Source organism: Cydia strobilella, chromosome 3 (assembly GCF_947568885.1).
Source record: "Cydia strobilella chromosome 3, ilCydStro3.1, whole genome shotgun sequence".
Lineage (NCBI taxonomy): Eukaryota > Metazoa > Arthropoda > Insecta > Lepidoptera > Tortricidae > Cydia > Cydia strobilella.
This window is the reverse complement of record NC_086043.1, coordinates 18804378-18832161: the sequence shown is the minus strand read 5'-3', so window position 1 is coordinate 18832161 and position 27784 is coordinate 18804378. Positions and strand designations below refer to the sequence as shown.

Genomic DNA, 27784 nt, shown 5'->3' with positions numbered 1-27784 from the left:
GTATTTTGATATCAAAATGACTCCGTGCATTGGACTCCGTATTGCAAATTATTTGCTATACAATACATATAATTCTTCTAAATTAAAATTATCTATTAGCCTAACAAAACAACACCGAAATGGCTTTTGAAATCATGAAAATAAGCAATTAACATCATTAATTGCCAAATAACAAGTAATTATTAATATCAATTCAGAACTGGCTGATTACAGTAAAATACCTTTTGGCGATAAAAGGTAATATCTGATCGTTAAATATTGTACCGTTTTCCGCCCTAATATTTAAGAACAAATTAGTCTAATTGGAAATATTCCGGGCAAAGTAAAGATAATGCGTGGCATTATATTACGCAATATATTTTATTAATTACTGTTTGCTATAAATTGATAGATATACATTTCATTTGCCGTTTCGCTTTTTTTAAATAACTTAAAAATGTCATCGGAGGAGAATTAATAAAAGTATGATCCCCAGGGCTTCATTGTTTAGTGCGGAATACATAAAACGATGTATATTGGTTAATAAAATAGTTTTCGGTACAAAACTTGTTACCAGCAAAAGAAAATTGTACCAATATTCTTATAAGTTCAGTTATCGAATTTAAACTGTTGTGAGACATACTAACATTAAATCATTTTACTAGTGAGTTAGTGAGTTTATTTTAATAGTGAGTTCGTGCTGTGTGGCGCTACAAGTGTTAGGTGACCCAAACCCAAACACACCACTGTGCCTGCCTACAACGATAGTGCAAGACCTCCCTCCCCCAAATGGCTTTCTCGGCGCGCGGCAGCGGCAGTACGCAATACACGGTCGTCGTGAACGCTGCTCGCACTATTAGTGTTTGAGAAAGGAGACCTAGGCTCTCCGAAACATGTCGCGCGAGTGACTAAAACAAGTGAGTCTAAACCGTAAAATGATTTAAGTTCAGTTATTTTCTGAATAACCTACTCAAAGATCGACTAAGGTACTTGTACCTAAAATAAAATTAATAGTATAAGTTTTAAATTAACTCGTCACTATGATGTACTAGTACCTAGAAAGTTTTGTTAGTTCACGTACAGTACAAGTAATTATAGTTTTAAAAGTAAAGTCTGCTGGGGACAAGACATATCAAATAAAGTTTTTCTACTTATTTCCTCCCAAAGTTATCTCGTAACACTATATGGAATATTTCAGCACAAAAAAAGTGTCGGTAAAGAATTAGATAAAAACATTTTTACGAATAGGTACCTCATGAGTTCCAAGCATCAAAAGACGGGCCGTATCTACTATCAGGGCGTCCGCTAGCTAACGCGGTTGCAGGGAGCGGGTGAGCGGGTTAACCAAAAATAATATGAGCAACCCTAACTGGCGCGGACGCGTACAATGGCACCCGCGCCAGCTAGCGGATGATCTTATTATTTGATTCTTCAAACTTGAGCCATATTGAGCAGTGGCGTAGCGTGAACCAATCTAGCCGTGGGCGAAAACCACATCTGCGAGGCCCTTTTTAATGTGTTTCCCCAGGTAAAGGTTGGCTTTGCGAGGCCCCCCTAAGTCCGAGGCGAGGCCGTGGGCGAAGGCCCCACTCGCCCACGCCTAGCTACGCCACTGAGTCAGCATCAAAAGTAGCGGATCAGACTACGCGTCAAACCCATCTTCAATAACTTACAAGAAATGATATGTAGAATAATTAGACTGACAAACACTTTTGAACGCGACCTGTTGAACTTTTGTTGCGTTGTTTCATCCGCTGCTTTTGACGCTGACTGTACAAGAAGTATATACATGGGCCATAGTGGTCATACCGGACAACTTAAGGTGCTGATAACATTGTCGCGAACATAAGAATATAACTAGCGTTCGTCGAACAATTCATTCACGATTATTTGCTCGAGTAAATACTTAAGTCTATTCAGCACCTATATGGGACCAATCTCATTGGATAAATTGTCCCATATGAATCAGTCCATTTTTTTTCATGACGTCGAGTAACATAGCTAGACTTAGTTAGAAAAAGCTTCCTGGAGGCACGTATATTATTCAGCGAAGACATGACAATTAAGATCGACCTTCACTTCAGGAAAGTTTGTTTGATCATCTAAGAATCAGCTAAATTCCACTATCTTTAAAACGAGCCTCAAAATAAAGAAACAAGTTGTTTACGCCTTCCGTCTCATTAACCTCGTAACAAAAACTTTATGATTAATGGACTTTGCAAACTGGAGGCATGTTCAGATTTAAAATATGTGGTTTTAATTTTATGTTCATTTCATTGCCCCTCTTTTGCACCACACTCGTAACGTATGAATACAGTCGAAGTCAAAGATATGTTTACGTTTTTCGCTTTATTACAAAGGAGTAAGGTGCAAAAGTGTAAACATATCTTTGAACTCGGCTGTATTTACGAGACACCACAGCCGATACGCTTCCCATGTTCCACTCTGCACACACACTCCTTGCACTATAGTTACTCTGGAATGAACGGTCACCTGCGGTATTTCCGGGCCGATACAGCCTTCAAACCAAGAAAAGAGCGAATTCCCATCTTAAAGGCCAGCAATCCAACGAAATAAAGTAGAAATACCTATTGAAAGTCCTTCAGATCTGTCCCCTGCTGAAGCGTGTCCATCAGGTTAGCATGTAGTATTGGAGTGTTGGATTTATGAATTAATAAACTATTGGATTAGGTGATTACATGCGAAATTTTTTTTTTACAAATATGCGCAACTAGTATACGTATATCAAATTGATTTGTCTTTCATAAGTCCTGAAAAACTCATTGGAATAGGTATATGGCCGGATTGGAACTCATGACCTCCGGTTTGGAAGCAGCTTGCTCGATCAGCTTCCAGATATGTACCTACTATCAGAATGCATATTATATTATCAAATCAACATAATACTTTTAACATCTGGATACGCCTCTCGGTGTAAAAGAAGCTTACGTATGATTGATTAGCTGTTGCGATGATTGTTACAAACGGCGGCGCGGTTACTCTTCATTTGTTATTGTTTATAAACTTTGGTGGAAAACACATCTCAGCATGACCATTCATTTCGAATTCACCAATCGGCGTGAGCGATCTTCAAGATCGTATCAAAATAAGAACAAAACCTTAAGTTCAACGATGTTTGTTCTAAACAAGCCGAGACATGTTCATTTGCGCCACCGTGCCTATCGCGCAATCAGCCACGAACAAAGTGCTGCAAACAAGTCAATATTAAACCGGGTTTGCATACATTACGCGACACTCGCTTTCAGAACATGGCGACGTAAGGCGCAAGGCATAAAACACTGCCGAGATGATAAGCGTAGGCACTAGTCTGTACCACAGTTCTGTGGTCTGTACAAAAGGCCATCTGACCTTCCTACTTAGAGGGCAAACTAGGCCTTATTGCAATTAGCCCGACGTTTTCCTTTACTGAAAAGCGTCTGGTAAATATAAAATTATACATATCGTAGGTACATGTTCCGAAAAACTCATTAGTAACTACCGGGGTTTGAACCCGCGACCTCGGGATTGAAAGTCGCACACTCTTACCGCTAGGCTATCAGCGCTTTTTTATATGAAATCTATTAACGTAAAAGGACTTAAGGAGCTATCGCATCTCCGGCAATTTTCAACTTCTTCTAGGTGGCAGACAAATTGAAAGTGTCGCCTTTACTGCCAGGTACGGTCACGTCTTTCGAAAACCAGCATGTGCTGCCCCCGTCAGAACACGGTAAAAGCCACTTGACACGCTGGAGGTTGCGAAGACCGTGCGAAGTGGATAAAATAAAGTAACGCCCCGAGGACCGTGAACCACGTTCGACTTGTTGCCTCCCTGTCACACTTACGTACGAATTTACAAGTGCGATAGAGAGGCAACACGTCGAACGTGGTTCGCGGTAGGCCCTCTGGGCTCCGGTTGGTCCGAAACAGCAGCTGAGGATGAAAATGGGATAAACGTTAAGAGAGAGTAGGTATATTTCAGTATTTGAATTGAATTCCTCAAAAGATATTGACATCTATGTATAGAAACTTTAAAATAAAGGTAAGCCAAATAGGAGCCCCTTTATTCATAAAACTTAGTAACCTCTAAACAAGAGTTAAAAGCCTCTAAATTTTGCCTAGCAAATAGAAATGTTAAATAAAATGACGGATATGGACAAACGACTATCAACGGCTTGTTAGATTTGACAAACGTTTGTGAATAACGTCATTAGTAAGCTAGACAGCATTAAGAATAGACGCATCCTTGATCCTTTCACATCTTGTACCATACTCCGTACTAACGGAGTCGTTACTCGACAATCTGCATAATGCGCAGACGCACCGCTATAAAAATGGTAATGCCTGCAACGGGGTAATAGGTCGCAACCAGATTTACCCCGAAAACTTCGTGGGTGACTAAACTTCATCATCATGATCATCATCATCATATCAGCCTTTTATCGCCCATTGCTGAGCATAGGCCTCTCTTCGAGTACGCCATTTGTCCCAATCCTGAGGCAATCTCGTCCAGAAGTGACCAGCGAACTTGCGAATGTCGTCCATCCAACGAGCTAACGGACGCCAGGCACTCCTTTCGTTTGAAAGCGAACGTCTGACTAAACTAAATCCTGTAAAGTTTAGTATCTATTCTAATTCTAACGTGTAATGTTATTTAAGGTATATTTTTTTTATACCTACTCACACTCGGTGTTCTCTAACTATATTTTTTTTACTTTTTAAAATACTACTTAAACATAAAGTCACTCTTAAAAGCTTGTAGAATTGATATAATTGACACATGAATGATTGAAGTTTCGATATTGTTATGATACAATCTCAACACGACTCGCAGTGCAATTCGCGCGCACCAATCAGCGCGTGCAATCACACGATATCAATTAAAAACTATTGTTAGAATTAGACTGTCAAACAAGTTTCCCTTATCCGTTAGAAAAACAAAGAACAAAAACAATTTCCCGACAAGCAACGCAAAACGCAATAAAACAGCAGTATCACCGCTCAGCGCAAAGGAAGCAATAATCGTAAAGTGCATTGCATATTTCTCAAAACGCCGGGCTTGCTCTGTGTAGGGTTACCAGCGCCGGGATTTTCCCTTATTACGCGGTGGCTAAAAAAATAAGTGCATTCCCGTGCCCAGGGAGGTTTTGGGATTATACTGAGCAACTTTTACTATGGGACCAACCCCGAAATCGCAAAAAAAAAATTTGACTGTCATACATTTTGGCTGGTCCATTTTCTATGGGAGGGTAAAAATTTTTTTCGCGATTTCGTGGTTGGTCCCATAGTAAAAATTGCTCAGTATAATCCCAAAACCTTCCTGGCAACGGGAATGCACTTATTTTTTAGCCACTCTGTATAACGGTAAACCTTCCATAACTTGGTCACATCTAGTTGGTGGGGGGGCAGTGGGGCCCTTAGGGCCTTCCACTTTTTATTATTTATTATTTTAAAATTTAATTAAGGCAACAAGGCCCATATTACATATACCGATGGTCTTTGTTCACTTTTTTCTAAGCTATCAAAACTTGGCCAAGGTAAGGGTGGAAAGACGTGTTTTGATGCGAAATTTCCCCATACTAGTAACCCGTCAAATGACTGGGCTAAGTGTTTACATTTTGATTCCAAAACCCGGAAATTACATAGATCTACTTAGTTTTTATTACTTTAATTACCTATTATTTAAAGTTGATGAAATCGTATTTGCTGATTATAAATTAACAATTAAACACACAAACTATTAAAATTATTTTCGATTCCAATATCATATTGCAATTTTGTAACCCCAGTAAATTCACTGCCATCTGTCGACACACTTTGAAACTAAAAATGAAGATTTATAAAAATACGATAGAATGTATTTTAGATAAATGATTTTTTTTATTTGCATTAATTATTTTTATGATTTTGACCCATGTTCTTTCACTGATATGCGTTAAAATTGTTAAATAACAAACGAAACCGTCAACGCCATCTATACGACTGTAGGCCAAAACTAGTAGCGCCCTCTGAACGAGAATCAAATTTTCTTGATTTTCGAGGCACGTTTTTTCCTTAGACTGTATCCATCTATTACGGAGTTATATCTATCTTTGCCAATATTAAAGCATTTAGTTCAAGAATTCTGTCAAGATTTTAAATTGATCTAGCAACCCTGCTGCATAATCTGTATTGTAGTTTTATCCTCTTTGTCGGATTTGAATTGCGGCCAAGTGTGCTGTAATGGGGGTTATTATGCCATTGTTGTTTCTTGACACTCAGACAGCCATGTTTATTTTATAAGTTCTTAGTTTTATGCGCAATTGCGTGTGATAAATTGCAAGTATGGGTGAAGAAATGACAAATGTGCATAATTTAAATGTAGGATAATAAATATATGATGTAATAATAGATTTCCATCATCGCCATTTTGCGTTATTTATATAAATTCAATAAGTAACATAGCCTAGAGAGTAATAATCAGGATCACTTTTATCTTAGACAGGTCATAAATTTATTAGACAAAAAGGAAGGGCTAAACAAACTAGCAAAATTAAAAAAATATATATTATCACAATTCACACCGTTGCATGTATGGTAGGTAAGGACATAACCTTTAGACGAGCGTGCAACGCAAGCGAAGAAGTGTGACGTCTCAGATATAATTATATACATTACAACTGGCATATGCACGCTCTATTAAGCCATGTTTTTATAATCATCTATTATTTCCTAAGTTGTTGATCTCTAAAGGACACCGAAGGCTGTATTCGGCGTAAAGTACTGTCGAAATGTTGTTGTATTTCAACACTCATTGCACATTTTCATTGTTGTATTTGTTGTTGTTTTCATGCACTCTAACGCTTTGAAAATAGAGGCGTGTTCAGATTTTTGTGAGCACCATTGCCGCTCCGATGTATCTGATGGCGACTGTACAATATGACGCTGTTCAATATGAGGTCCAAAGCTTTACTTGACCTATAAACGTGTAGCATGTTTTATTTCACTTTGCTCAGAATTCACTAAGATTAAGCTCTCATATTCTGCATAACAGCGGTGTACTTCACTCTGAAAAGTTAATTACTTTACTCACTTTTAAGCTTTAGAGCACAAAATGAACAAAATGTAAATGCATTTTCCCTCATACCTAGTGTTTTACATAAAATCTCGGGAAAATTCCTTATGAAAGACCTCAGCCATAATAACTAATAACACAAGTAGGTACTTACCTCCTTTCTAAATATGTAATATGTATCTACTTTTTACACGACTGCCCAAAAAAAAGAGTGTAATGTTTTCAGCGTTCATGTTTGTATGTATATATATATATATATGTATGTGAGTTTCTTTATTATAGTAAGTAATATTTTATTTCTCCGTATTTTGTATATCTGTTTGTCAGTTTTCTAATCAAGTGAACGTCTTGCAGGTTTCTGTACAGTGTTATATTTATACGTATAAAGCGCTGTGAAAATTAAGAATCTTATGCGCCTACTACTTCTTGCCTAGCAGGATCTTACATTGATATCAGAATAATATCTGAACCATGTTATTTAGTTATCGTGCGTCTCGCTAGTGTTAATACCGTGTACAGACAATTACGACCGAAATTAACGATAACTGAATGATATCAGTTAGATGCCGTTCTGATATCAACGTACGTTCGAGTTGGCTCTCATGCCTACATATTCGATTCCGCGGAAGCCGGTTCTGATTTAACGTTTTTTTGAGTTTTTGATTTTTTTACTACGTACGACCTTGACGTAGATAAATGGATAATGGACAATATTATGAATTTTGGTTGTTGCCTTACATTTGGTTATTAAATTTCCAACATGATTTGTATGTATTGCTCTACCTATCTACACGGGTAAAATACTAGAAGTAGGTGTATTTTTTTCTCGTGTAATGTGATGACATAGATACAGATTGCTGTGTTAGTAGTAAAGCATTCCCCTTAAACCGCGTTTAATCAGAGTGTAATCTTTTAGATTGCTTTAACACTTGGTGTTGACCACTTGGGTCTGAACTGTTTTTTTTAATACCTACTTAAAGTTTACTATTTAAGAGCCATTGGTGTCTCAATGTTGTCTTTAGTAATCTATAATACTCTCTCTGCCTCATTTAAACGCATATTGATAATTCAATGCATAATTTGAGGTAAGTACATAATAATGATAAAACAGGTTTTTATTTTTATCACGAGTTAGGCTACCTGTCCACGGGGGCGAGCGGAGATTGTGCGGAATCAACCAATAGAATCGAATAGAATTGGTTATAATCTAGCGAGTCTCTGCCTCAGTGGACCGGCAGCCTTAATATTTACAGCGGTGATTTTTTTTCATTTTTCTTCGGGTATTAACTTCTTTGACAATCTGGACATATTACTCTTAGAACCTATGACCAATTAATTGACCAGTAAGATAAGATTTCCTAAATTCCTAGAACAAGATGACGTAGGTAGATAAAAAAAACCAGCAAGACCAAGATGAGTCGACAATCTGGTTAAGATCATAGGTGTACAAACTGTACAAAGCACCACCGGTGATTGGACATAAAAAAAAGATATTTATGTACCAACACAAAAACAATTCAAACAAATACTTGAAGTGGCCTACCAGCAATAGTATTTAAAGTACGATAATGATAATACGTTTTTGAAAAAGTTTAGCATGTCATTTTTAATAGCTATACCGTTTTGTTTCAAAAGAGCGCCAAGTGGAAAAACTTCAAATGCATTATCATATCCCCAGGGCGGAACCACGGTGCCTCCATCGATACAGCATGCAACTTGGAATAATACACTCTGTTTAACTTTAGGGTTAGATTTTCACTCCGTTGGAGGATATTAAAATTTTATTTTATAGTCTAATCTATAGTATTTTTCAAACTGGGTAGGGTGACAGGTGTCATCTCCGTATAATTTATAACCTAAAAATGCCAAATCTCGCAAAATTGCATTGAAATGACACCTGTCAGCGTACCCTGCGAGTATGAAAAATGCCAAGACTTAATCTCGTAGCTAGGGCATTAGATCAGCTTAGTATGAATGAGCCAAGCTACAATCGTGCCAAGCAGCGACGCGTGAGACAAAAGTGCATAGGTACCTACTGCTCCATACATTTCTACATTTACTTCCCCTACTATAACCTGAATTCAAACAATATTCATACAAAAACGTTCTAATTGAGTCATCCCATCGGAATTCGCCTTGTTACGAAATTCGCCAAAGGAAAGTGATTTTTGCCCTTATCCTACCGTAATTTGCATACATTACGACCTGATTGTTACTAGAGGTTTTCCTTTATGACTTCTATTTACTACGCAATACAATTTTAAACCTTAATTACAGAAGCGAGAATTTAAAATTGCAAAGCAAAAATTTTGCAAAGTATATTACGCCCGGATTGTTTGTAGATTTTTCTTAACAAAGGTTTTACTGCGGCTTTGGGTTAATAAAAAAGGACCTTATTCTCTGAGACGTGAAATTGGATTCTGAATAGCAAGTGTTTTGTCTGCGAACGAAGTATTTTGTTAAAAAATTATATAAAGTGTGAATTTGTGTGCAATTGACAGCTTTTATAAGTTTCGTAGGTAAAATGTTAAAAGGGAAAATGCAACCTGTAGTTTACGAAAATACGGGAGGATCAAATTGCTAATTTCTTATTGCTCATTTTAAATCTTCTCGGGGCAGAGGTGTAGGGTTAGAGCCGGCGTAGCTTTATTTGACGTTCATAAGCGCATTGTAATATGCCTACTTGAATAATAAACTATCTTTATCTTTATCTAATATGCACTTATAATGTTATTTAACTTCAAATGAAATACTTGAAATAAACATTTTTTTTTTATCATGCAGTGTGCAAACGATACAGCATTTTCTTTAATAAAGAAGGGAAGGAATAGAAAGATTCGCGCGCTACTGGTAGGCGTCGGTAGCTCAGTTGGTTAAGGTTAAGAGCGATTGGACCGGTGTTTCATAAGGTCCCAAGTTGGATTATTCCTTTAATTTAAAATACTTACTAGATGCAGGTAGTCTACAACCTAAGCTATCTTCTAGGTACTGAAAAATCACCACACAAGTAATTTACCAACCCCTTGAAGTTTGTGGAAGGCAGGCCTTTAGTATGATATTATTGATAGCCCTCATTATTATTACATACTACACAGATTAAAGGCTCTAAAATATTACATAAAAACCTCATGCCGACACACACAAAAAACCTCATAAAATACTGACAAAACACCGCATTTCATCCACACGTCCCTAAATCATAAAAACTTGCTCAATTTAACCTCTATTCACATAGTAATAAGGTTCTGAAAGCGTCAATCAACTTCGCAGACACCGTTGACGCAAAATCAAATCCCACACCAGCCCGCGCAGCATGGTTCCCCTATCACTAAGTCCGTCACTTTCGCACTCACATACTTGTTAGAACGTGACGGGCATGGTGATAAGCGTACCGTGCTACGACGCCAGGAGTGTATATTCCAAACATTTGCCTATAATAAGCGAGTCGTCTTTAATTTTAAAATGGCAGAACTATTTTATGCAATTGCCCGTTAAATGCTATTTTAATTTTTTTAAATGAAAATTCAAAATAAAATTAAATGAAAGAGATCTTTCTAGGCCTCGGTCGGCTAAATGTCGTCGGTCTGTTTGTGTATTAATTTTACAGATATTCAAAACGGCGTACAGGCGTGTATTGTAGTTATATTGTTAAAATATTTTTAGGGAGGTTTACTCCAATAAATACCTAGATAAATATATATAAAAAAAAACCGGCCAAGTGCGAGTCGGACTCTCGCACGAAGTGTTCCGTACCATTACGGAAAAAACAGCAAAAAAATCACGTTTGTTGTATGGGAGCCCCATTTCAATATTTATATTATTCTGTTTTTAGTATTTGTTGTTATAGCGGCAACAGAAATACATCATCTGTGAAAATTTCAACTGTCTAGCTATCACGGTTCATGAGATACAGCCTGGTGACAGACAGACAGACGGACAGCGGAGTCTTAGTAATAGGGTCCCGTTTTTACCCTTTGGGTACGGAACCCTAGAAACGAAAATCAACGTGTAGCACACAACGTGCGGTCCAACACTCATTTGACCAGTTTGGAGATTTTTTGCTGGTTAAATAATATCCTGCTCAATCATGCTTTAAAGTCTAGATCGTATTTCTCAGGGAAAACAGTATTCCATTCCTTAGCAGTCTGAATCAAAAATGACGAGGCAAATCGTTTTTTGCCAATAGGCGGTATAAAGCAGATGCATTTTCGCAATTCGCGCCTTCTGGCCGCGACTCTCAATAAGTCGCAGAAATTTTCTTAAAAAAGGAAAACATTTTTAAAACTTCTGAAAAAAATCAAAAAAATAAATAACTTGCCATTTTAGTACCGAAAAATTCCTCTAGTAAAAATATGAGAAATATCCAAGTTATCTCTATGTTGAAAATTTTTCGTTGGCAAATCAACCGTAAATTCATCTGAGCGTTCGACTCGACTTAAACGGCAAGCTTTTTGAATAAAGTCAGACTATATAGTATAAATACAACCTGATTTAACTTCCGAACGTATACAATTGTTTGGAAACAAGTCTCCCGCCCGGCATTGACGCGGACGCACAATGCACTCGAATTTGCATACAGATGCAAGGTTTCCTACAGCACTTTGTATACGTATGGCAGGGTGTAACTACGTCAAAGTTGGCTGTGCACATTTGAAATGCCACTTCATCGTTAGTGCCATAAGATAGGATAAGGTAAGATATAAATGGATGTTAGTAAGAACAAGTTTGGGAACAAATCAAATTATTTTATTAAATATTTTGATTTGTGTTTTTTAAGTAGTCACACTACTATATATAAATTAAAAACTGTAATAAATGTCATATATTAAAGAAAAAGTGACGAAGCCCTCCAGTGGTGAAGGCCGGATTCGAACCGGCGTCTTTAGCTATCGCGTCTAACGCCATGAACCCCTTTAATATGTTAGTAAGATCAATAATTAGAGTTAGTCAAATAAATAGTACTACACTCTTCTCCACTGTATTTACAATAGCTTGTGTGCCAGCTGGAACCGATTTACGGGTATCTATTTGTACCCGTGAATGGGTTTTAGCTGGTGTATTACATAATATCAAACTTGTCTTAAAGGGCCTCTGTGCTGTTGGCTTCGGTCCCACGCATGTCTCCCAAAGGTCCGGGACCCCATGGTCCCGAGATATAGAAAGACATACAAATAATAATAATAATTATTTCCTGCTTCCCATGACACGGGCAAGGGCAGCATCCGCTCGGTGTCCCCTTACATTTCACAAAAGTGTCAAAAGGGGCTCTACGTGTTGGCTTCGGCTCCGGGCACGCCTCCCAAAGGTCCGGAACACCATTGTTCCGTGATGGGAAAGTCATACAAAAAATAATTTATTCAATGCGATTTTTTTTTCCACAAATACAACCTGTTTATGTGCAATAAAGTGACACATACATACCTGCCATATTGTATGCAATAGGGGCTTTAGCTATATTCTTACCAATACTTACTTTTATTATCAACTGTCTATAATAAAAGCTAAGCTCCGTTAGACTCGTCTCATTCTAATAAATGAATGAATTTGTATTGGTAGTAAATTTTAATTGTTGAATTTTGTATTTTGTACGCTGTTATTTATTTTTTAATTTAGTTGTAATGTACGTTTTGACGATCCAAAAGAGATTGTAAAATCCTACTTGATTAAATGAAATACTATTCTATTCTAATTCAACACAATTTAACAATTTTCAAATAACATTCATTACTGCGAGATCAAAACAGAAATAAGCAATAAAGGAATATTAAGAGTATATTTGCTAGACCGGCTCGGGGCACAAAAGGACGGACGTCTCTAAGTTAGTCATAAATTGCAGACATCTGTTACCAGTCTGATGTAAGGTACAAGATTCTGACCCGGTTGTTTAACATTTTTGAACTTTTTGACTTTGTTTGGTCAGCAAGCCTGCTGCTAATGCTAAGCCTAGCATAGGGGAGCCGCGACAGTATCTCGCGCGCAAGATAGACTACCCGTCTTTTATTACTATTCATTTAGAAACCCTTAGATTAAGTCTCTCACTTGTGGTCTATCTCGCGAACGAGATGCTGTCGTGGCGCTCCTGTGCTAGGCTTAATGGCGTGGTATGAGAAATTGTATGTATAATTAATTCAATAAAAGTTGCTTCGGTCGTATAGTTAGGGGGGACCCACTGAAAATGGAAATTAGTGTCCTCCTCTCTCTTTCCTCTCTTAATCCTTCAGATAAAGTTAAGGAGTCTGTTTAGTATGATACCATTTGATACATTAAACAATTTAACGGCCTAGGTATTTTACAAATGTATGCACCTGCATATGGATTTGGATTGGATGGAATGCCCCATTTCATTTGTTTGAAATGCCTCAGGGTGCCGCAAGCAGCGGGGCAGGGCCCAAACTGCCGGTGGTCAGGGCGGCAGAGAGAGGAACCGCCGGACCATCCGCGCCGTGTCCAAGATTACCGCCTTCTGCATCTGACCCTTGATCCAACCACCTAGCGAGAGTCCCTCAAGGTGTTGGTCGAGACTCTTCGCTATGAGACCATTCGCTGAAACGGCTATCGGGACTATGATCGTTGACAATATGACAATGCCTCATTTCAAATAGATGATGTCACATCTCATAACTTGTGCCGCTAACCCCACATATCCAACTAGATGTGAATAAAATAATTTAATACTCGTCGCAGATATGAACGTTTGCTGTCGCGTAGTACATTACGTACCTATTATAAGGTTGACACTAACTGTATTTTATTTATTAAAATTAAGTTTGAATTTTATGCCTGCCTATTTTCTCAAATTTTGCAAATTTGGGATCATAGTTGTCTATTTTACTAAACGGTGCCTACAAGTGTAAGGTACTTACTGTATTTAAATTGTATATCAGTACATATACATTTTCAATTTCAAGGAGCCTTATTTACAAAACATTTTTTTTTATCATTTTACTTTTAAATTCATTTTAAGACAAATCTAAATGTAGGTTCACTGTACAGCATATCCATATCAATAGTAGATTGTTAACCAAGGGATGAAAGGCACTCATCTTTGCCGAGGTATTTTGGTGCTCGAACGCAGTGAGAGCGCCAATAGTCCGAGGCTGAAATGATGCCTTTCACCCGAGTTAAACACTCTACTTTTCATTTCGAATACGAGGAAAGTAAAGTGCATGTGTGTTTTTTTAAACATGAATAAGTATACATTTTTATAATATTTCTTGAAGGTACTTTCAATTAACAATTAAGGCAAAAGTATCGTTATTTATGGAATGAAAAGTCAAATATCGGAATGGAAATTGTATAACAAATCCATTTAAACTCTAATTTCAATTGTTTATCGTACAAAATATTAAAAAAATCGTACTTCGAACGTAAAATGCTCTAGTGCAGACACGTATCATTTTCTGCACACCTTTTAGAACAACAATGACCCTCTTTCAGAGCATGAGAAATGAAAAATAAGTTAAAGTTGTCAATTCAATATTTTTCACGTATGTCCTACTTAAAAAATTTTTTTTTATCAAAGTTACGAAATTGTACAATATTTTTATATTTACGTAATTCAAATCTGATTTCTTGTAACATTACCTATATTGTTATTGTTCTGTCAGCACTTAGGTACCAAGAAAGCAATATCACGGCTACCCTAGCTTCTGCCGGCTTACTTATCTTCTTGAAAGCTACATATGCTTACGCTACGTACAGTCGCCATCCGATATATCGGAGTGGCCGAGGTGCTCAAAAATATCTGAACACACTCTAACGCCTTGAGAATAGAGGCGTGTTCAGATATTTATGAGCACCTTGGCCGCTCCCATATATCTGATAGCGACTGTACCTAAACTTAAAGCGTCTATGCCTTAATCTAACCTTCAAACATACCCTCACCGATCTTCAAGCCAAACAAAATTTCGAATGCACGTCATTACCATACGTCCCTATTCTGTAAACGCCAAACCACTTTCGCACGGGTGAGCGACTTACGAGGAAAGTGGACGACCGACTCCATACAGTAAACGTAATCCCCATTTTCCTCTGTGATAGTTTGATGTATATATATTAACTATGCCATGGGGCACAGACGTTTGACTGTTTTCGGTTTATTAATTATTAAGTGTTAGGAGTGAAAACCAAATTACATAGATTTTATATTAAAGGAAAAAATGGAAAAAGTTACACTTCCGGCAGGATTTGAACCCGCAACCTCCGCAATCCGTGCGTTGCTCTTAAGGCGGTTCCCTGAGCCAGAAGGCGAAAATTCTCCTTATATGATCATGTTTTTCTAAGAGGCGTTGATATTCGTAGACGTGGAAAAAATATATGTAGTTCTTGACTATATTATCTTTAACAACATAGCTTTCGATACACGAATTATGACACTTCGCTCGATACAATTAATTCCCAAAGTAACCTCTAACTCGGACTTTTAATCCTACTTTACTCGGTTATTTATTATGTGATACTATAAACAAAAGAAGAATAAAAAACAATCTTAAAATAAATAGTAATTTCATAGCTTTAGAATTTCGATATTGTAAGGTAACGTTTTTAAAATAAATAAAAACCGACAAAATTAGATCAAAATTGACACTTGGCGCGTATGTTCTTTCCCGTTCTTTCTTGCGAAATGTGACAAAGATAGCGGCAAACCGATGGAACAGCCTTAACCAATTGAGCTACGGAAGCCTACCAGAACCTTGCAAATCTTTCCATTCCTTCCATTATGTATACACGCCTTTGGGGTGGCGTAAAGCGACATCTACCGTAAGACGATTACATCTTTTTTTAACGGCACCGGAGTCTCAAGTTGCACTGAGAATTCACCAGTAACAATGTGCTAACCCATACTAAAATCAATTTTTTTTTAACATGCAGATACGTCTGCGAGCGATACTCCAAATTTTATATTAAAGGAAAAATGGAAAAAGAAAAAGATCTTTTTGGAAGCTAACTCTTATAGTAATAAAAAAAAATGAAATAGTCAAACATCAAAATATATATAAATATAAGAAATATATTTTCTTGACTGAATGAATTTACAAAGAGGAAAATGGGGACAACGTTTGTACGAGGAAGCGGTCGCGGTCGTCCACTTTCCTCTTAACGCCAATCACAGCGACACCCAATACAGCCGGGCGGATTAATTGAATAAATTTGCATTTAATTCTGGTAACATTTCCATTTGTTTCGAATTAAATCGGTCGACGCACTGTGCGGTTTAATTTCGTGTGGAGGAGGTGGTCAATTAGTTTCAAAGTCGAATAGGCAAAGGTTTGGACCCTTTGAGTCTGGTTAGTTCGGGTCACGCGTACTTAGTGTAGCCAGAGTCCGTGTAGGATATCGTCTACCGCAGCCGAACGCCGACTCAAGGCGCGTAAGTGACCAAATGGCGAAAATGAGTTATAGTTTGGCCAGGGACTGTCTCATTTCAAACAACGAATATACAGAGAGAATAATACTGACTTTGTCTTACACTAGTACTAACACCCAAAAACAGGGTGTATATTTTTTGTGTTCTTATTTACTAACAAATTTGGATTGCCAGACTGCAGAATGCAGGTTATTTTACACAAATCTTTTTACTCTATCGATAATATATTTTGAAAAAATGTCCCTTACGACCTATGAATTTTTTAAATTAAATTTTCTAGCGCGTTTAGTATCCAACTTTCAAATAAATGGATATTGAATATAATATAAATGATGACTTTATAGTATTTATACCTCTCTCTATATATAGCCGTCAATGTCAAGCTTGTAAATTTGAATAACAAAACTGAGACACATAAAAGTCTACATTCTGCGTAGGTCCGCCAAACATGTCAAGCAATCTTTGAATTAAACCACGTGAGTGACCCGTTTTAATTTACTAAGCTTGTAAATTAATTCATAATGCTCATTAGTTTAAATGTTTGTGTTCCACATTATTATCAGATCGTCCGTCACACCCCACAAAGACTTTATGTAAAGACCTCCCGTTTTAGAATAAGGACGTGATTATGAATAAGTTAAGTTCAGTTTTGTTAGTTTTAGTATTCAGTACGAGGGAGAACGGGGGCAGAGTGGGATGCTCGTATTAAAAGGGCGTAAGTTAAAGGGGGAAGTTTAGTTGTTAAGCTTTTATGTGAATAGGGTAGCGTTATCATGATGGAGCACTTTCTGAAGAGTATGTTAGATATTGGAAAACTATTAAAATGAGGCTTTTATTGAATAAAGATCTTTTTTTTATGAAATAGGAGGCAAACGAGCAGACGGATCACCTGATGGTAAGCGATTACCGCCCGATGGACACCCGCAACACCAGAGGGGTTGTAAGTGCGTTGCCGGCCTTTAAGATGGGAATACGCTCTTTTCTTGAAGGTTTGAAGGTCATATCGGTCCGGAAATACCGCAGGCGACAGTTCATTCCACAGTTTAGCTGTGCGAGGCAGGAAGTATCTCTCACAAATAAAATAAAAACACAATGTTTCAGACGTTTCGACGTTAATTTATGGAGCGATGAGAAAAAAGTTGATGCCAATGAACTGCTTTGCTTAGATTATTTGTAAAAAATAATTAATTTAATGTTGTTTACTTAAATGTTCCCTGTTTCCGCTCTTACCTACGATTTACATTCTTTAATAAAACATAAAGTCTCATCAAATCTATATAATTCTACTAGGTTTCTCGCAGTTTTCTCAGTTATGTGGTTTTTAATGCAATAGCAACCAAAGGCCGAGAAATGAAATCCGCGTCGGAAAATATAACTGATCAATAATATTCCCCTCTTTCAATTAGTATCACAAATGCACCTAATGCTTAGCCTCCGGGAAAAATCTCCCGCCATACCTCCTAGTGTAGTGTACCTACAGCAGGGGCAAAATACACAAACAGTGGACAAAAATGTTCATCATCCTCAAAGGCGTCGCCAGCTTATGGGGGGGAGGAGGGGGGGGGCAGTTTATATGGCCGATGGCCAAGGGGATGGGCACATAATTAGTACATAATTGTTTTCCTTCGTATTTTCACGGAAACCTACGAATGTGTCTTGTTATTTCAGTCAGTCTCGGTACAAAAAGTACTGACGTTGACTGAAGTAGCATAACGAATACGAAATTACGAACTTTTCCGAGAAAATACGATGGAAAACAATTATGCACTACATCTGCCTACTGTTATTTTCTCTTCACTTTCTGTAACCTACCTGTAACGATTAAGGGGTAGCCACTAAATGAAATCCGAGGGCCAATAAAGGGGGCCGGGCCTTAACGACGGTTTAATAAATACGCGTTTTAAACGATGCTTAAGACAAAGCAAGAATGTTAAAAGGAAATAATAACCTTGTTTTTAGCACGGACCCTTTTTGTATTATTTAATAACATGATACTCGGCGTACCTTTTTATTTATTATTTTTAAGAAGATAATGATTACTATGGTTAATTATAAGTAGAACGTTCACAAATAACTAGTAAAAAGTTCTGAAACCTTCAAATTTTATATTTAGAATGAAAGTTAATACCTACCTGTATTTACCACGGCCATCTTATAAATTTTGCGTACAATTATTTATTAAAAATCGTCTTTCAAAAATCCTTCCTACATATTCCCTAGTCCCTACTAACATTATAAATGGGAAAGTAACTGTGTCTGTCTGTCTATTCGTTATCTTTTTACGCTTAAACCGCTGAATTATTAAAATGAAATTAAGTATGGAAGAAGTTCAAGGACAGAGGGAGGTTTTTATCAATCATGATTATCCCACGCAGACGAAGTCACAGGGCAGAAGCTAGTCGTTAATAAATATTATGATAGTTTTTAGTAGTAGGTAAATAAAGAGCGAATCGCCTAGCGTGGTACGGGCATGTGATGCGGAGGGATGAATGTCAATGTGACGAGAAAGGTATTACGAATGCTCTAAGAACATATTAAATTATTTTCTATGAAAAATTTAAATTTCGACCCATGCCACCGTGACCGTATAGCCGAGCGGTTCAGGCACCTGTCCGGTAAACGGCGGCCGCTGGTTCGATTCCAGCTCTTGACACTGGAGGCTTTGGTAATTTTTTCCTTCGTATATGACATTTATTTCCTGGCGCTAGGCCGGGAAAACGCTAGGTCGAAGAAGAAGAAGATATGACATTTATTTCAGTATTACGAATGGATGTAAAGGGAAGTAACGGGAGGGGAAAACCGAGGAAAAGGTGCATGAGCTATGTGAGAGATGATATAAAACGAACGCAAGTGAATGATCACTGGTGATGAATGGTGAGTCACTGTGTGAGTGTGAGTTGACTGGTAGAGAATGCTTTAAGGCATTAAGTCCGCCTTTTGTACCTTCATGTATTGTGCAATAAAGCTTAAATAAATAAATAATAAATAAATGATGAGATGACGGACGAGAGAGAGGCATGGAAGAAAAATACATGCTGCGCCGACCCCAAATGAATGGGATAAGGGCAAGCGAATGATGATAGTTTTTAGTCATCTCAATTTGGTTCAATAAACCCAGACACTATTATTGTTATTTGTGAAAATAACAATAATAGTCTATAAATTATTGTTATTTGTGAAATAAATCAGTGTTATAGTAAACTGTAACTAGTACACTCATTTATTTCCCAAATAAAAATATTTTTTCCATAACAAACCAACGGAAATATTTTAGCCCACGCCAACTACTTAGAAAAACCCACATTTGAAAAACACGTTTTAGCCAAATTAACACTTTCTACGTAGATGCGCGGTAATCTTGCATTGTCATCACAGCAATTTGAATGTCCTCCTCACAGGCCACAAAACGACACTTTACATAATTAATCCTCGGCGGTGACACGCCGTAAGCGGCTTAAGGTCAAATTAGACGCGGTAATGGATTATCCTGCGTCCTACCTATAGGACAGTGCACAAAAAAATTGTCCTATGTATAGAACAATTTTGATTCTGCTTTTAATTAGTGCACAGTTTTAGCAAAATGTCTAGCCTTTTTTAAGCATGCTTGTTTTATGAAATTCTGTAATACTTCGGAAACATGCAAAAATGTGTACCTACTTAGTTTCTTTGAGATACGTACAAATAAATAATTGAATTAGTCATCCCTAAGTAACGACCTTAAATTTTAATAAAACAATACTGTTAACAATTTAAAAAGGAGTAAGCTAGCTCGAATATCTTCGTTTAAGTGTGACTATTATTTGAATGACCAACCTTAATATTAAAGGGTAAAGTGGAGGATTTGGGAACACTTGACGTCCAACGCTCTAAAATTATAATGATTTAAATCGAATATTTTTTTCTTGTGGACCATATTTATATTGACCGGGATATGGACCGTGATTACCTTTAGTATTGTTTTCGAGCTCCCGATATTTCGACACACTTACATGCATCTTGTTCACGGGTAACTGAAGATGGGTGTGTGTCAAAGTTGTGTAGACCGCGCTCGGTCTACCCTCATTCGTGCGCGTCGGCTGCGTTCGCTTTCAACGTTACCACTGTTGCGAACGCAACCTTTTATGTGTATAATGCAGTAGCAAAACGCAGCCGTCGGGCTCGCTTACTATGCGGAGGCTTATTTAAATGCACCAATAGGAGCGCTCCACATAACCTGTATCGCGGCCAATTAGAGGCACCTAAATTTAGACTACCATTCTAACCTTCAAAATTAGCTTAACCACTTTCGCATCAGCCTCCATACTATTACCACCACTGGCACCACTTCTACACCTTTAACCGTTTACGTCAACTGTACCTTGTAAAGCAACCAGCACCTATATGATTACACGTTTACTTCAAATCGAAGTCTTTTATTTGTCGTCGAGACCTGCACGGCGGCTACAACCACCGTGCACCGGTCGCATTCACACTCGTTGGTCTGGTCGCGTTCATACTCGTTGGTCTGTCTGTTGTGTTGTGTTGTGTTGTGTTGTGTATGTTGGTCTTGTTGTTGGTTGTTGGCGAGTCTAGTGAAATTAACCCTGAATTGTTGTGTTGTTTTACGGAACGCCACTCAGCAGCGAGAGAATCACGGAGGCCAGTTCGAACTTACATTCCAATGTCAAAATGATATAATTTTGATATCAATACATGTACAGCAAGCTGGAAACGTACATACCCACTTTATAAATGAATTCCAATATAAAGTGGCTATGTACTTTTACAGCTATGTGTACGAACAGATACGAGCGAAATGCACGCGCGAAAGGTAACAGAATGACATCATTTTGATATCGGACTGATAGTTCGAGTTGGCTCACGAAATGGCGTAAATTGTCTGCGCGGGCCCGGCCTTAATTCCTCATAATCCGATTACCGCGTTTACTGAAGGCTTCCAATTTGTGAGGCAAATCTTTACACCTCACTTTGAGCGTAGTATAAGCAGCGTAGACAGTTTAATAATATTTATCATAGAACTGACGAAACACATCATTTTTAGGTTTCCGTACCCAAAGGGTAAAAACGGGACCCTATTACTAAGACTTTGCTGTCTGTCTGTCTGTCCGTCTGTCACCAGACTGTATCTCATGAACCATGATAGCTAGACAGTTGAAATTTTCGCAGATGATGTATTTCTGTTGCAACTATAACAACAAATACTAAAAACAGAATAAAATTTATATTTAAGTTAAGCTCCTATACAACAAACGCGATTTTTTTGCGTAATGGTACGGAACCCTTTGTGCGCGAGTCCGACTCGCACTTGGCCGGTTTTTTTGAGTTTTGGGACCACCGTGACTGGGTGTCCAAGATAAGTCTGCAACAATTTTGATAGCACACGCAGTGCAAGTGTTATTTATACGTCATAATTTCATAGAAGTTTGACATTTAAAATAACACTTGCACTGCGTGTGCTATCAAAATCGTCGCAGGCTTATCTTGGTCTAACTCTAGCCGCGTGAGCTGAAGACGCCGGTTCGAATACAGCCTCTGCCACTGGAGGGCTTGGTCCCTTTTTAGGGTTCCGTACCCAAAAGGTAAAAACGGGACCCTCATACTGAGACTCCACTGTCCGTATGTCCGTCTGTCTGTTACCAGGATGTATCTAAAAAAGAAAAAAAATTAAACTGTTTATTTTTCATAAAGAACAAAATTACAAATTTGCTTAAATATTGTACCAATAATAATAAGTCGTTGTACTGGTCTTATATTTGCTATGTCAAGCTGTCAAGGCTTAGGTGTTACATAAAGATGTTATAGGATGTAAGGATGAATTAGAGTTGTGTTACGGTCATGTGAGACGGATTTGCGAGCACTCGCTTCATGGTCATAATCTGACGAGAAAATAGCAGGTAAGATGTTTATGTATACGGAAAGATAATGAAAAGGTAACATTATATTCGGCTGTATCTACCTACAACCTGTTTAACATGACATTTGTTTCGGATTGTTTCAAGCTTTTATTTCACTTGACATGTTTGATAGTTAATGGGGGCCAAATCTTAAAATAGCTTCGTTCCTTAATTTGACCCACTTTACGATTTCCGATTGAGCTGAAATTTTGCATACATATGTATATCGGATGACAATGTAATATTATATGGAGCTGATCTGATGATCGAGACAGGAGGTGGCCATGGGTTTTCTGTGCTAAAACAACGCAAGCTAATTGTGTTTGGGGTCGTTAGAATTGTCTCGGTGAGTATTAGTTGCCTGTGGAAAGAAAAGTACATTTAACGATAAAAGTTTCTACTAAAAAATTTTTTTTACGGACTTTTCTGCCCTGAGGCATTCTCTACCAGTCAACCATTAGGCTAAACAGCGACAGTTTGGTGCAGGGTTGTAAAGAGTGGATATGAAAAAGATCCAAATCGAGACTACTATGATACTATACTTACACAAATATACATTTTAAAAATATACCTACATATATACAAATTTAGTATATATAAATAAACATACATATATTTAATAATAATGTACCTAGTGTGAGACATCACGTAGACATTTAGTCGCGTATGTTCTCAAATAAATGCTTACGCAACTTGCTATTGAATGTAAGCTTGCTCTAAGCTTGTCTGATAGGCAGAGGGAGAGCATTCCACAGCCGAACTGCTTGGCAGGTGAATGAGATGGACAAGAATCCAGTTCGACGAGGGAGGACAGCCAGCTTCAGAGTACGAGAAGCACGAAGAACAACATTTATTATAAAACAATTATTATCCCAGGTAGCAAAATGACGTAAAATGACGTCAGCGACGTCATAATGACGGCATTATTACGTCATTACAACGTCGCTGACGTCATTTGACGTCATCTTGCTACCTGGGATACAACACAACTCAAATTAAAAATATTAATATCTTATATGGCAGGCCTTACGATGCTAAATATTTTGCAAAATATATTTCGTTTGTGAAAGCATTGCTATACAAACTTACAGCACCGGTAAATGGGCGTATCTGTAGTCTTGATAAAATGAGAGATGGAGTTGAATGTTTTCATCGCAACAGCACTGCGGCAACTCAATTTATCAAAGGAATTTCCAGGAACTGACGCGAATGATTTTGATATAAAATGGGGCATTATTTTTTGATCTTCGGGAGTAAATTAAGAAAAAATGTCTGTAAAATACCAACAGGCCTAGCCAATATGTAATTTTTTTTGCAAAAAAAGGAAAGGAGAGCTATCATTTCCATACATTATTAACGTTTATCTTAAGCTGCGTCTTACGTAAGCGAACATAATTCATTTTCCTCTTTATTAAAAACAAAATCTAAATTATGGATATTGTAACGTTCAAAAACACAAACGAGCCAAACGCTCGGTTAAATTAAAATATTTGAAAACTGATTTCACAAGATTTGAACATTTTCGAGTTTAAACCTTACATGTTTTGAATAAGGTTGGATTTCGATCCGAACGGATATATTTGTAATTAATGTATGCAAGTACGTGTTATGAGTTCTTTAATTAACTGCCGCGTTTATATTAGTACTTGTTTAAAAGCTTTATCCCGCTGGGATACTGTATTGAAAAAGTAACTTTAAGAAGTTCCAAATAAGGTTGAAATTATAATATAACATTTGACTAATATAGGAGGTACCAAAATTAATAGGTGATTTGCTTCACTTAATTTGTACGCTGGTGATATATAATAATTATCGTAACATTGTATACAGTAACCGGTTTTCATGAAATTTAATTAGCTAAATATAATAATTAAAAGGGTTTTTATGTTTTCAGGGTTTATTAGCGGCTTGCGGTTTACATAAACAAGTAGGTTTTATCAGAAACAAATGATAATTCTCATACATCGGGGTTTTTGGTGCGGGAATGTTAAACACTAGCCAAAAAATTGGTAGAAACTCTAAAAACCGACTATTTTAATATTTCTAAGCACATTTGGAGCTTACTATTTATTTTTAATACATAGTCTGGTAATTATTTTACAATAAACAAATTTATAAATACACGAAATCATTCCCGCACCAACAACCCTGATGCATGGTCATTGGTCATTAAAAAGCTTTGTGTAGGCTAACTTATAACTAAAGCGACAAAATTTCAACATTGTTATGAGACATTTTTGACTTCGTTATTTACTCAAAATAATGAAAAAAAGTTCGTTAAAGATTCACAGCGATTTAAATAATTTAAGAATGAAGAAGAAAATTTGTTCGAGATATTCTTCGCTAGTGCCTAACTCGAATCTTGTCAAGTTTTTCTTAAGGGTCATCCGGGACGTTCAATCGGGCTGATTAGAACTTTAAGATACGTCAAAAATTTGCTAAAGATACGATATTGTTCAGATATGTTAGTGTCAAAAGTGACGTAACTTCAAACAAAATGTCACTTTTGATACTGACATATCCGATCCATATCGTATCGTTAGCAAATTTTTGACGTATCTTAAAGTTTGAATCAGGCCGTAAGTAGTGTTTTTTCACTGCCAGCGCGTTATTTGCGCTACGAGCGTAGCTAACATAGGAAAACCATAAACTTCAAACGTAAACATTTATTCAACAAATAGGGCACTTTTACACGTCAACATTGAATTTACATACAAGCAAAAAAATTATAATAATACACTATCTCATACTGTTACCCATAATCTAATATGTAGCGAAAAGCGTTTATGTCTTACGAACAGAGAACTCGTAAAGCAACTCACTGGCAGTGAATGTGTTAAAATGTACGCGTGCCACTTTGGTGGTTTATTTTTATTTATTTATTAAAGTACATCCTCATCAAATATATTATCCTCTTGTGAATTTTTATTATTAAGTTTGACATATCTATAATAATTCAATGTTTTTAAGAATAATAATAACTGCATCAATAAATTGCTCTGATATTTAGATTAAGGTAATATTTAAAACTTGACAATTTAAAAGTGCTTGTTGCTAGGCCTATTTGAATTAAGATTATATTGACTTTGATATTGACTATCATTTGTCGTTTAACTGAGCTAAGACAACATGTCACATGACATGGTATTGCGGCGAAGAGTTACGAAATGTTTAGGGGGTATAACTATAATATTACAATCGTATCTTTCGAAAATATACTTCCTGATATCTTATTGCTAAGACAGGGAACATACACCTTTCTGTCCTTCGTATTAGATCAACATGATCTGCAGGTGTATTATGTATGGTTTTATCTGTGTGATAAAATAACCGTCACTTTTTAAAACCGTTTTGTCACGCTGTCACGTAGACAAGAACGACCATCATATCCGTATTGAGAAGGATAGGTATAAAAACTCCTTTTCGGCTAATGGAAAACATGTGCTGCCACGTAGCGAATAATTTACGCTTTAATTTAGCCAATAAAATATGAATATAGGAAATCACCAATAACTTAGGTCACTTCCATTTAATTTTGCGTTATCAGTAATACAATAAAGCTAAAATGAACCCCTCGGACCCTAATCCAGCCCCTCCGTTGAAATTAATTAACTGGCCATAACAAGTATTAATTAAGCTGGAATCCGAGACACTCCTGGATTGTGGAGAACCATTCCAATCACACATAGCACTGTTTCTAGGCTTTAGTGTGATAAATAATTAAGAATTATCCGTAATTAGTTAATGAATTACAGATTAGGACATCTCAATAGAATTGTTTCCTATAAATAAATAAGTTGTTTCACAGCTGCCATGAAGTCTTTGCGGAAGTACTCAGCAAAGTATGTTAAAACATATTTTTTCACCACACCAGCTCATAAAGGCTACCTTTATCCTTCAAAAACTGATGAGAAAGTGGCCTTTTATCTACAAGAGCGGCAAAGTAAGTAGGTGCAAATTTTAAGTTGATTCCTGCTGGCTGTGATAGAATTGACTTTTAAACTTGCGCGATTTATATTTTGTAAGTATTTGATTTGAGAGTAAGACATTTTATAGTTAGTGTTTTCCTCGCGTTGATGTGGTGAAAAATGTTGTATTTCACTCAGTAGCAAAGTTTGTATATAACTCTCGTGCTTCAAGATTACTCTTTTTGAACCATTCGCTACGCTCGTGGTTCATTTTGGGAATCTTTCGCTTGCTCGAGTATCAACATTAGCACGAGGAATTAAATAACAACTTTGCCTCCTTTGAAAACAAATAACTATTTTGAAAATATTGTCTTCGGTTACCGCGGTAGTTACTCATGAATAAAACTATATGAAAACGGATTATATGGCGTATATTAAATTTAAGTATAATACATCCGGACGTTTCGAACCCTTTACAGCGTTCTATTTTGATGTTAATTTTTATTGCCGACTGTCCTTTGCATAAGCATCAACCTCATTATCAACTTTGCCGAGATTAATATCGGTCGATAAGTAACTGTCTACTCGTTAACGTCATCATTATCCTTGCCTTATCCCTTTTAATTGGGGTCGGCGCCATTTTTGGCGGTCTTTTGTCATATCCGGCTTCAAGCCATGTGTCAGTAAGCACTACACCCTATAGTACCTACTCGTAACGCCCTAGTATCTCCTTTACGATCAAATGCATTGTCGTCATACTAAAAGCCATCTTCAGACTGCACTACAAGTGTAACTTGTGAACCGGTCCCAATCGATTACGCATCGCCGATTTCGAGTATCTCGAAATCGATTCGAGTATCGGAGTCGAATATTAGCGATGGTTCTCTGCGCCACTCGAATCGAGTGCTCGATATGGCCACTTGGTTAGCTCGGACTGCCTAAATGTGGAGTGCATATATCGAATGGATAGGATTATGATTGTGGATAATTTGGTGCCGTGATAATGATCAGTAGTGAATTTAATTTACCTACGTAACCGAATTTTGATTGATAATGTTGATTGAAAATAAGATACTAAGTATGGTTCTGTGTCAAAATTATGTACAATGCTACGAAATACATAGAGTCCATCTAAGCTTCAGCGTCATTGTAAACGACATGTTTTCATAGAAATTGGACAGTAATGATAACATTGCCACACTTTGTCTTTGCAAATGTCATGCAGAGTCAACTTGGTTTGACTCTAATGGGTAGTACAGGGGAGACCGAGAGACTTTCCCAGGTTGTCTGCCCTAAAATTAAAAAGTCCATGTCTCCTACCTGGGCAAGTTTCCAGTGTAGGGCATAGAGTAACTTATACTAGAGCGGTACTGTCATAGTACATTTTGTAACCCCAGTAAATTCACTGCCATCTGTCGACACACTTTAAAACTAAAAATGAAGATTTATAAAAATACGATAGAATGTATTTAAATATAGATAAATGATTTTTTTTATTTGCATTAATTATTTTTATGATTTTGACCCATGTTCTTTCACTGATATGCGTTAAAATTGTTAAATAACAAACGAAATCGTCAACGCC

The 27784-nt window shown here is 37.0% G+C and overlaps 1 long non-coding RNA gene across 1 annotated transcript in view; it reads left to right on the top strand.

Annotated features, from left to right (window-relative positions):
• Nucleotides 1-9737, top strand: part of LOC134756053 (uncharacterized) — a 54348-nt gene extending 44611 nt beyond the window's left edge. Inside the window, exon 2 of the long non-coding RNA XR_010129099.1 lies at nucleotides 9652-9737. This is a non-coding gene — a long non-coding RNA (uncharacterized LOC134756053). The remainder of the gene's footprint in view (nucleotides 1-9651) is intronic.
• The last annotated feature ends 18047 nt before the right edge of the window (nucleotides 9738-27784 follow it).